This window comes from Carassius auratus, chromosome 2, assembly GCF_003368295.1.
Source record: "Carassius auratus strain Wakin chromosome 2, ASM336829v1, whole genome shotgun sequence".
In the NCBI taxonomy this organism is placed as follows: Eukaryota; Metazoa; Chordata; class Actinopteri; order Cypriniformes; family Cyprinidae; genus Carassius; species Carassius auratus.
The window spans coordinates 13,194,740-13,205,545 of NC_039244.1; the positions used below are offsets into that span (position 1 = coordinate 13,194,740).

At 38.0% G+C, this 10,806-nt stretch overlaps 1 long non-coding RNA gene and 1 pseudogene across 1 annotated transcript; both read right to left on the reverse strand.

The window, feature by feature from the left end:
• Positions 1 to 15: 15 nt before the first annotated feature.
• LOC113116012 (protein ENL-like) lies at positions 16 to 8,557 on the reverse strand (annotated as a pseudogene).
• Positions 8,558 to 8,988: 431 nt separating this feature from the next.
• Positions 8,989 to 10,599, reverse strand: LOC113116315 (uncharacterized). Its single transcript, XR_003294003.1, has 3 exons — positions 10,171 to 10,599; positions 9,415 to 9,567; positions 8,989 to 9,227 (listed from the first exon to the last, which is right to left on the reverse strand). It is a non-coding gene; the product is annotated as an uncharacterized LOC113116315 (long non-coding RNA).
• Between the last annotated feature and the right edge of the window lie 207 nt (positions 10,600 to 10,806).

Genomic DNA, 10,806 nt, shown 5'->3' on the forward strand with positions numbered 1-10,806 from the left:
ACCTCAAGTTATAATGTTTTGTAATATGTGGATTTATTATGAGCATCTTCTGTATTTGCAACAGTCCTGAGGATAGCTGATAAATGTACAGGGTTGTATGCATATTCCTGCAAGTGATTATTCAAGTGTTAATCATTGAAAAACAGATCACTGCAATTTTCCCATGATGTAACATACATCTGCCACAAACGTTTCACTGAAAACATTGTTTACTTTAGAACCATACATTATTCAGAATCAAAAGGGTAACTGGCAATCGACAATGAAGAATAACATGTCAAGCAGGTATGCTTTTAAAAAAGCAATGTCATCAGACAATACGTATCTGACACAAATACATTTTCACTTGTATAATACTTCAGGTGAACAGAAGACTCTTTTTCCAATTGCACCATTGGAATACAGACAAAAAAAAGTCCCCCCTTCAATCTGTGTGCATATTCTCTCAAGTGATCGAATAATCAATATGACTTCAATAGATGCATTTAAAAACATTGACAAAAATCTGTACATTTTTGCAAGTCAATATTATGTAAAAAAGAAAAAGAAAAAAGAAAACATAAATATAGTTATCAGATAATTACAAAGCACTGAAGTGACCAGAAAAAGTGCACAGTTACTTAAATAAACTACAAAAAGAACTTTAAATGCGTAACAAATTGACTTCATGTTGCTGACCATCAAAAAACATAGAATAATGCACAAGACCTTCCCAGATCACACATGCAGAACGGTTCTCTCGTAACGTGTTCTCTACGGACAGGTATTAAACTGTGTTTAAAGGGCCTGGAATGTCAATTTCAGGCATAATAATGTTGACAGATAATCTTGATCATCCAAAGACCAATGAGAGACTCACAAACAATTATAATTAAACACATGATATTTTAAAAAGGCACTACAAAGGCAGATAGCTTTTCCCCTTTAGTTGATCCGAGGGAGCGTCTATCACCAAAGCTTGAGAGTATTACTTTATTCAACACATGGGGCTACAAAGCTATGCAGACACAAACAGTATGCTGATAAGGATTGATCTAGTTGGGCTCGTTCCACGCCACCAAGCTGTGCTGAGTGGTTGATGTACGTGGAGCAGAAGAGTGACAGGGTATAGAGGGGACACAGTTTTCAGTCATCGCCCCTGCATAAAGGCCCGAGTGAAGGATCCTTTCCACCAGTGTTACAGCTTTGGTGCAAAACCAATCTTGAAATGTACCTTCTTGTAATTCGGTATTTCTTCCACGGTTCCTATGCGAGATCCTGTCCATTTTGGACAGTATTGTGCCAACAGTTTGTTTCTTAGTGCAATGTGCAGTGCTGTTATTAGATAAACCCTGAATACCGCCCCTTTAAGCCCCTGGTCCTTTTGTTTGCTTATTTCGATACAGTATAAAGTTGTTTTTTTTTTGATTGCTCGTTTTGTTTTTGTTTGTTCCTGTGCATTTGTATTCTACTTTCAATACCTTTCCCTCTGCCCCCAGTCAGTTTGGAGGCCTCTCTCATGGCCGAGCAGCTTCCTTGTGTCATGTGGAGGTGGCTTCCAGGTAGCTCTGGAGTTTGCGTACAGTTGACTCATCCAAGGAGAACAGGTCAAAGTCAAAGGTTGTATTGGTGATGTTGAAATGGCCAGTCTTCTCTATGAGGTTCACAATCTTAAAAAAAACAACAACACACAAATGCATGTCAACCAAAAAGAAGCCAACATCCCTCCTGAAAGCTGAACCACGCATATCAGATGTTCTACAGTGAGAGAAACTACCTGCAATTCTTAAGAATGAAAGTCAAGACATTTACTTTGCTTCAAAACATTTCTATTTCAAATGAAGGCTGCCATTTTAAACTTTCCTGAAAAACAAATTTTCACGGTTTACACAAAAATATCACAATGATTTCTGAAGGATCATGGGATACTGAAAAGAATAAATGACAGGTTAAAATATATTAAAATAGACAACAGATATATAGAATAGTAATAAAATTTCACGAGATTTCTGTTTTTGCTGCATGTCTCATCACATAAATGCAGCCATGGTGAACATAAGATGATTCTTAAAAAAAAAAAAAAAAAAAACACCCTTTGAACAGTAATGTATGTTAATACTTTTAATTCCTTAAAAAAGATCTGATAATGCATATATTCATCTATAATGGCAAAATGATAATGCATGATAATAATGGAATTTTTCAGGTTTGGGATTGTATTTTTTATTTATTTTTTATATTTTTACAAATATATTAAAAGGTGTAATATTTTTGTGGTAATTACAGAAACATATTTCCCTGACACAAGAATTACTTAAAATACACCCAAATGAAGAAAAAAGTTATTTTTACCTGCTGTAAAATGTTCCTCTCTCTCAAAGCCATCAGTCTGCGATGAAGGTCCACAAGCTCCTCTGTATAAGCCTGTAATCAGATCAATCATCATAAACCTCCACTGTAGTTTTATGTGTAATAAAAATCTGTATTTCAGCCACTGATGAGTATAAATCAGTTATTTACCCTTCCTACCTTGTCGTATCCCCTCTTGAGCACCTTCTCACGGGTGCAAGAATCTGGGCTCTTTTTTCCTAACATCTGAAAAAGGATATTGACATTTAAAACAAAATCCAAATATAAACCTGATCCACTGTTAAATAATGATTTCTCTAAGTTTTAAATAAAACAAGTTTTACACAAAAATACTATTCCAGTCTTTCTTATTTAAAATGAAATTTCCAAGTGAAAATTGTTTCCAAAATGAATCCTGCACCAATTATGTGGTGTATAAACCAGTCCAAAGTTTCATTGCAATGCAATACCAGTCTTACCTTTAGGTTTGCTGAGCTGAGTTTGGGTAGAGGTGAGGGGGCTTCCTGGCTGGGGGGACGGGACTCCTCATTGCCATCACTTTCACTGTCCATGCTTAAACTGAAAACAAGAAAATGAAAGTGTGTAATATTAATGTACAGAAATTTGTTTTGATTTTCATGTTTCCTTTTCAAGAAATTCGAACAGGACCAAATTAGATCAAAGTCCTTGGCACAGACCGAGAGTCCTGGTTGGGTGGAGTTGCCTTCATGGGCGTCTCAACCTCAGAGCTGCTGTCATCATCAGAGACTTCAGAGCGCATATCCTCCACCATAGAACGAAGCGTCCCTGGACACAATCATCGCGTTCAGCCAAACTGAATGAGGGGACACACTACTGATCATACGATTCGTGATTAAACTCAGTACCTTGGCCTTGCTTCTGCGACGGCTCAAAGTCAGAATCAGAGCTGGAGCTGGAACTAGACGGACTGGATGGAGCCGACTGCTAAATAAACAACATCCTTCAGCTTCATTACATTCGAATCCATTCAAATCCATCTTCTGCTGAGCGAAAGACCAAAACATACCTCTGATTTGGACGAGGCTTCATCTTCAGAGTTGGATTCGTCAGAGTCTGGCCGCCTTTTCACTTCCTGCACCTCTGGTTTCATCTTTGCCCAGTGGCCTTTATCTTTAGGGGTTTTCTTCTCAGGGTACGAGGAGGGTGTTGTTGAGGTAATGCGGGGAGAGCTGCTGCTGTAGGCTCCGCTCACAGGCCCCTTCATGCCCTCGGAGCCTATCCTCTTCTGTTTCTTGGTACTCAGCTTTGGAGACTCTGTGGCAGTCGAGGGCCGCTTGCTTGGGAGACGAGCGTCCAGCGGTCCCCCTCCGCCCGTCACTGCTCCTCCACCTTTTGGAGACATGCCATCCATCTTGGACTCTCTGACTGTGAGTTTGGGCTCTTTGAAGGCTGCTTTAGGCACTGTTTTACTGTCATCTTTTCCTCTGCCGTCTGGGGCTTTCTTTGTAAAAGAGGATGACGATTGGTCTCGTGAAGACTTGCTACTCTCCCCGGTCGCCCTCTCTGGACGTGGCCTTGCTCTCTGAATCCTTTCGTGTGCGCTCTCGGTGTTCTTTGGTTGCCTTATGGACTTTGAGGCCTTTGCTGTTCCCACTTCCTCCATCTTTACTCGACTCCTACAATAAAAGTTTTAAAATGACCGATCTTTGAATACATGTTCAAAAAGCAACCCAGAATACTACTGCGGTAGTGAGCCTGTGACACCAGAGTGGGATAGAATCATACTGAAAACAGAACGGGACTAAAAAAATCTAACTACGGAAAGAATGGTGATATAATGTACATTTCTTCCCCTATAAGCAAAACCACATAGGATACTGAATATCTTAAACACTTTAAAAATATTTTGAAAGTCATTTAAATAACTCACTGACTAAAGAATGACTTTATTACTAACCTTTATCATATGAGAGGACTTGATCTTCTTGGGGTCTGAGAAGGCTGAGAGTGGAATGGTAGGGAGCATTGGGTAATCTGGACTCGGCCTTGGCATCATCTCCGCTCCCTCAGGAATAACTACAGCCTGGGACAAGAACAACATCCGAACAGGAAGAGAGAGAATCCATTGAAAAGGGCTGAATGTAGAGGTACAGAAAATACAAAGACGAACAGTCCCACTCACCCCACCGGCCTTGACTAGCTTGCGTCGAAACTCGTGTGTGGGGTTGTTAAAGGTGAGCTTCTCACAGCGCAGGTGGTTGACAGGAGGGTTGCCCTCCAGGTTCAAGAAAAGGTCATAATTAAAGCACACCTTTTTAGGCTCCTCCTGTGATCGGAGAGACAAGCATGCTCAGGCTTTATAGATTAAAGAAATATAAATTTAAAGAACATCAGTATCAAACCCGAACCTCATTCTAGCAGTATGTGTAACATTTACAGTAAAGTCAGAACAAAGTACGCTCTTTGGTTGATTACATTACAGGAAACGAGAGAACATGGAAAAACCCCATAAATATTCCACTACAGATTCTGGAAAAGTTCATTTTGAAAAGTACCATTTCTTACCATTTACACCCCCTCCAAGTTCTCAGTACTTCAGTAGCTGCATGTCAGTTTTCTTTTAGCACACCTCTGTAAAATCTATTAGCTCCCAGTCCCTAACTAGTTCACCTAGTTGTGACCTTTACCTTTACTGAACTGTTAAACTCTTCATCACAACACTTTTCCAATGCTGTGGCAACGGACTGCTTAAAAAGAACACACCCTCACACATCTATAAAGACTGAGAGCAACACTGTGCTTAACTTTTCTTACATTTTGCTTGAAACAACAGTTATTCATGTCAAAGATAAAGAAATACAGGTACTGCTGTAGATATGGGATGTGCTCACCTTGTTTTTGAAATAGACCTCTATAGGCATGAGAAAACCAGCATAGCCTGACTCTTCCACTTTATATGGGGGTTCTTTACAAACTGTGAAATAAAGAAATCAAAGTGAAAATGCATAGTTAGATGTTCACATCTACACATATATTAATATCTGTACTGAAACCGAAATATGACTCTAGAATGAACTATTTATATGTAAATACTACAATACGGTAAAGTGTACTATTTCTTTGCCACTACTGACACAATGAAATGACAAAAATACTTTTTTTCTGAACAGGTTTTCACAACATTCCTTTAATCTGGTAGCCCCGCCCCCAAACCACATCATTGGTTTAGCCAGAGGTTGACATATCAGACCACTCAAACAAACAGGGAGATATTTTGAAAGCACCACTGAAAACAGTGTTGTTTAAACATCTTGCACTCTTTGCACATTTAACTGGGACAGGAGAAAGTAACAGCATAAAATAACACACCTTCAAATACAACACATGGCAAAAATGAGCGAAATCACAACACTTAGACAATATTTGTCCAGCTTTTTTAAGGAATTGAAGGGATAGTTCACTATTGTCTAGATGCAAATAAAAGCCTAAATGACTTCTGTTCATCATCTAAAATAATTATATCTCTTTACAAGATTTGAATTAAATGACTCCTTTTCATTCATGATGCCTTTATAACCTTTTTTTGATCTTTTAAGTTTTGGTTACCTGGTCTTTCAATAGAGGGACAGAAACCACTCAGGTTGCATTAATAATTATCTTAATTATTAAACAGTTAGTCTTTTATTTTAAATGATGAATAATAACAGAATTTGTGAGACATTTTTGTCTTATAAAAATGAAAGAGGTAAGACTTTTGTTACTAATAAACTGAATGCTTTTAAAACACATATTTACATACTTACCATAAATAAATCCAATTAGTTTCGGTCTCATACATTTTAGCTGAAGATTGCTTGTTCCACAGCTAGCCATATTTAACCACATTAATACTTTTAACTGAATAAATGTAATTGTTTTCACAAAGAACAGATTTATGCTAATTCTAAGCAGTTATGTCTTCTTTAAGTTCTCTTTCTAACAAAGGTGTGCTTTTGCGTCATTGCATGACTTAAACTCTTTAATCCAAATAGATGGAAATTTCATATGCAACTCATAAACAGAAAGCTTAAAATTAGATCTGAATCACTATAATAGAGACGGATATCTAGTCATAAGGTGGAACTACATGAAGTAAATAGCTTGGGCAACAGCATGAGCTAAAAAGACAGATTAAACATGATAACAGAAGAAAATGGGCTTCCACACAAATGGTTTCTTTAATTCTGATTGAAAGGGACTTAAACCTACATGGCTGTGGGTACTCGATTAAGTCACAGTGTTACAAATTTGACTCAAATTAAAACCTGCCTCTCTTGGGTTTTGGGAAGCTGTCGTGAAGGTGGAAGACAACTCTCTCCACAAAGTGCTGGATGTCACACGCCTCTGGGCCCCGAACAAACACCATCCAGTCATGCGTGAAGCCCTCGGTAGTGACTTTCTTCCTTAACTGGGCTCTGTGTCCCAGCTCTAGTTTCACCTGCACAGTGCACTGAAACAAGAGGAAAGCAGCAGTCAGCTGTCACTCTTCTCTATTCTGAATATGAGTCCTACAACTGTAGTACTGTTGAAATGGAAAAAGAAAAAAAAAACGATTCAGATACTTCATCTGTGAGTGACACGTTTAACTCAGAGTGAGACTAAAAGAAGCTCTCGGCCAACTTCTCAACACCAGTGTTACACTGACAGCTTACATCTGTGAGAAATCAACCAGCTTTTGCTCTCTGACAGCTAGAGAAGGAAATTCACAGCTCTCTGACAGTCTACATGTGTGCGATGGTTTACGGTTTACAGCTTTTCTTGGTATGGAGACAAAATGACTGAAAGGCTTGTGTGCGTTAGCTCAGTGGTTAATAAATTTGTTTTATTTGTATCCTATCTGTAGCCAAAGCAATTTTACAATGACTGCACAATACAAAAAACTATACAAGAAAACATGTTCATGTCAAAATAGCTAGATAAAAAAAAATAAAATAAAAAAAAAGTTAGTCAATTCATACTTTAAGTTGGCTTGAGAAAGCCTGGCCAGTGGGTTTAAAAGATTGACGTTTCAATGTTTTAAAGCTACGCAGTCTATCAGACAGAGAGAGAGAGAGAGAGAGAGATGGATGGAAGAACGGACAGATAGATAGACAAAGTGAAAGTGTAGTGGTTTTTTAAGTTTGAACACTGCAGGTAAATTAGCATCCCATAGTATATTAATGTGTGTAACATATATACTTTATTTCTATTTTTGAAATCAAACAATTATGTCATTATAATGTAAAATTTGCTATTTAAATTGGACTGAAATGATCAGTCTACAGTGTATAACACTTGATTAGCAAAATCAAGTGAGTAAGAGCTCTGGAATATGGCATAGAGAAGGAAAAATGTTACTGAATCAGCACTAATTATATTCTGACCAGACCTCTGAGGTATTTATTTCTATTAAAATTGGTAAGATATTGTTTCATTAATCAAAGACATTGCAGAACTTCCTTTCACGCTTCTATGTCAAATAAGAGCTGTTTGGCTTTTCTTTAATCGTTTACAGATGCACACAGCAGATTGAATGTCATGATATTTAGAATCTATGCTTTGATTTTCACATACAGGCCAACATTACTAATCCATCCAACTCTGGAATGGAAGAATTTTCTCCTGCTGACTGTCTCAAACCCTAATGAGCACCCTACCTAGACAGCGTGTTTAACCGTGGAAGCGTTCGAACGTTCGCGCGCTCCTGAGGAGCCCAAGTGCTGTCTATGTAGGCAGTTCACTAGGTTTTGAGACAGGTCCAGGCTAGCTGGACAGCTAGTGAGTGCAGGAACTCAAGAGTCATTCAGTACTATGAGCCAAACGCTGAGGATTATAAAAGGAAATATTGGTTTCTATAAGCATATATTCGTCACGACAAAAATGTTCATTAAAAACGGATGTAATTCCGCGGGTTTCCTGCTTTTAGTCTCGTAAAAAAGACTAGCTGGCTAAGTTAGCATTCTAACCATCTTCACAGAAACGTTGGCATCGCGTCTTTCAGTATAAATGTTTTAATGATAAAGCACCATGCATATTTCTCAGTACTGTACGTCTGTCAGAGTCAGTAAAGTCTTATTACCATGTTCTCCATTGTTGCCTATCTTCCGGTTGTTTGATCTATTTACAAAAGCGTTGAAGTAGATTGAATCTGCATCCTCGCTGTTACATCTGATGGAGTGTGAAGGGAGAAACGGAGCAGTTTGAACAAATGGCCGCGACACTGACAGTTTTTAAAATAAAAGCAGAATGTATTTCAGAATAATCATTTCAAGCTTATAACCATTGTATAGACTATTTAATAAAAGAAACACATTCCTCCACAGATAATCATGTACGATTTCAAAGTAAAACAGATGAACTCACTTCACAATTTAAACTAGTTTATCTGACAGATTTTTATTTGCAAGTACTAAACACTACAGAAAACAACTAGTCACACAAAAAAAAGTTCACTCTTGAATAAACTGAAATAGATTGAACATGTTGATTCGAACACATTACGTTTTATAACATGGATACTGTTCTCTATTGAAGATACTGTCTACTCTAAAATGGTAAAATAAAAACGTAGGTGACATAAAATTACTGAGTTTGTTTATATGCCATTCCAAATTACTTGAAACCTAACAAGAACTTTTTTTTTGTCTACATGACTCATAAATGCACTTCATGTGTTTTGAATAGTGATATGGACAGATCCAGACCACAGATGCTTTGAAGTCCACACTGTCTGTGAAATGAAAACATTGAGTTTCTCCCTCTGTATAAAATGCTACTACAAAAGTTATTTGTGATTCAGCAGGTTTAGCATCTCATTCGATGTTAGAGCTGTGTATAAGTAGAGTTCTCAGAGTGCAGTGAAGTCTAGCCAGTAAAGATGCGCTTGCCCATCTCTGTATCTGTAAAATACACAGAAGGTTCAGTCTAGTGAGATCGCATCCCTATATTGTGTCATTGCTTTCAAAGGCTAAAGGCTGGAATGCACTACATGACAAGACTTAGCAAATCTAAAGAGTTTTTAAAACACTGTATGCATTTCATTCATTAAAATGTTTAGAAATAAACAATAAAGTACAGAAGTCATACCATGATCACTGTTCACTTTGCCCCCTGGGTTCTTGTGCTGGGCCTCAATGTGAGCGGTCATCTCCCCCCGGTCTGGGGTGCAGTGTCCGCACTGTAGGCAACTGTACCGACCTCTTGTGTGCTCCCACAGGATGCGGCAGTTGAAGGACTGACCTGACAGATTTAATTCATGGGAAAACGAACTAATAAAGACTATTATATTCATGGTTAAACATTAATTGAGAATGTTTGTAGACAGACAGAAAAACCTTCACCAGTAAAAAGTATCAGACTGAGCTGGAAAAAGAACCCCAGTAATCACTGACATCGGCCCATATATACAAGAGCAATATATTATTCACATAAATGAAGGCAATGAACCCTGATTAGATGGATGAATATGGGCACTAAGATGTTGGAATTAGTAAGAGCTGTCACTTCTCCACACATGGTCAATTATGATAATACAGCACCATCTCTTGCCAGAAATGATCACATGATTTTCGATAGAAAATGCTAATGGGAAAGGGAAAACGTAAAGGAACCTGGCCCTGAAAGCACACTCTCTAATGTTTTATTACAGGTTAGTGAAGCAGCCGGACATATGTGTTTAGGATCAGATGGGAGTGTACTGGGTCATACAGCTAGGAATGGACTGAGTCGTACAGGGAAACACGGAGTCCGGTTAGAGGAGGAGGATTAGCATCTAAAGCATCATTTGAGGGAAGATCAGATTGTTTCCTCAAACAAAGTGTGTGTGGATTCTCTGTGCCTCACCTGTACTTCATCTCTATTTAAACTCTGACTGCTCGGAGCGTCCCATCTGTGCAAAAGGGGCGCAGGCGGGTCTGGCAGGACAGTGCAACATGACAAAACACAGTTGACTCAAAGCAGCAATTTCCTCCCCCAAGTGACTTACAAAATACTCTTTCATAAGAAGAACTCACACCTGTTGATAAGCAGGTGAGTTCAGTTGAGCAAACCGGAATATACACAGGTGAATAGGGTCTAAAATGTAGGATGATTTAAGGAACACTGGGTCTCATTCAGTAATAATTATCTGGATTATTCTTATTTATGTGCAAAAGAGAACTTCTTTAATTGAAAATGTCTGCCTAGTTCACAACAAGTGCATACGCGCATGAATTTGTTCATTACCCTGTTGAATGAATTTGGATTATTGTAAATCAGCGAAAAAGCATACCCAAGGTTAGTTATTTGGGAAAAATAAAAAGTTTGGAACTATTAAGATTGTTTTTTGAAAAAAACTTTTGCTCACAAAGGCTGCATTTAAAAAAATAAATAAAATAAAAATGGTTCAAAATTGTTTTCTATTTTGAATATATTTTAAAACTATATTTATTTCTGTGATGGCATAGCAGCATCATTACTCCAGCCTTCAGTGTCACATGA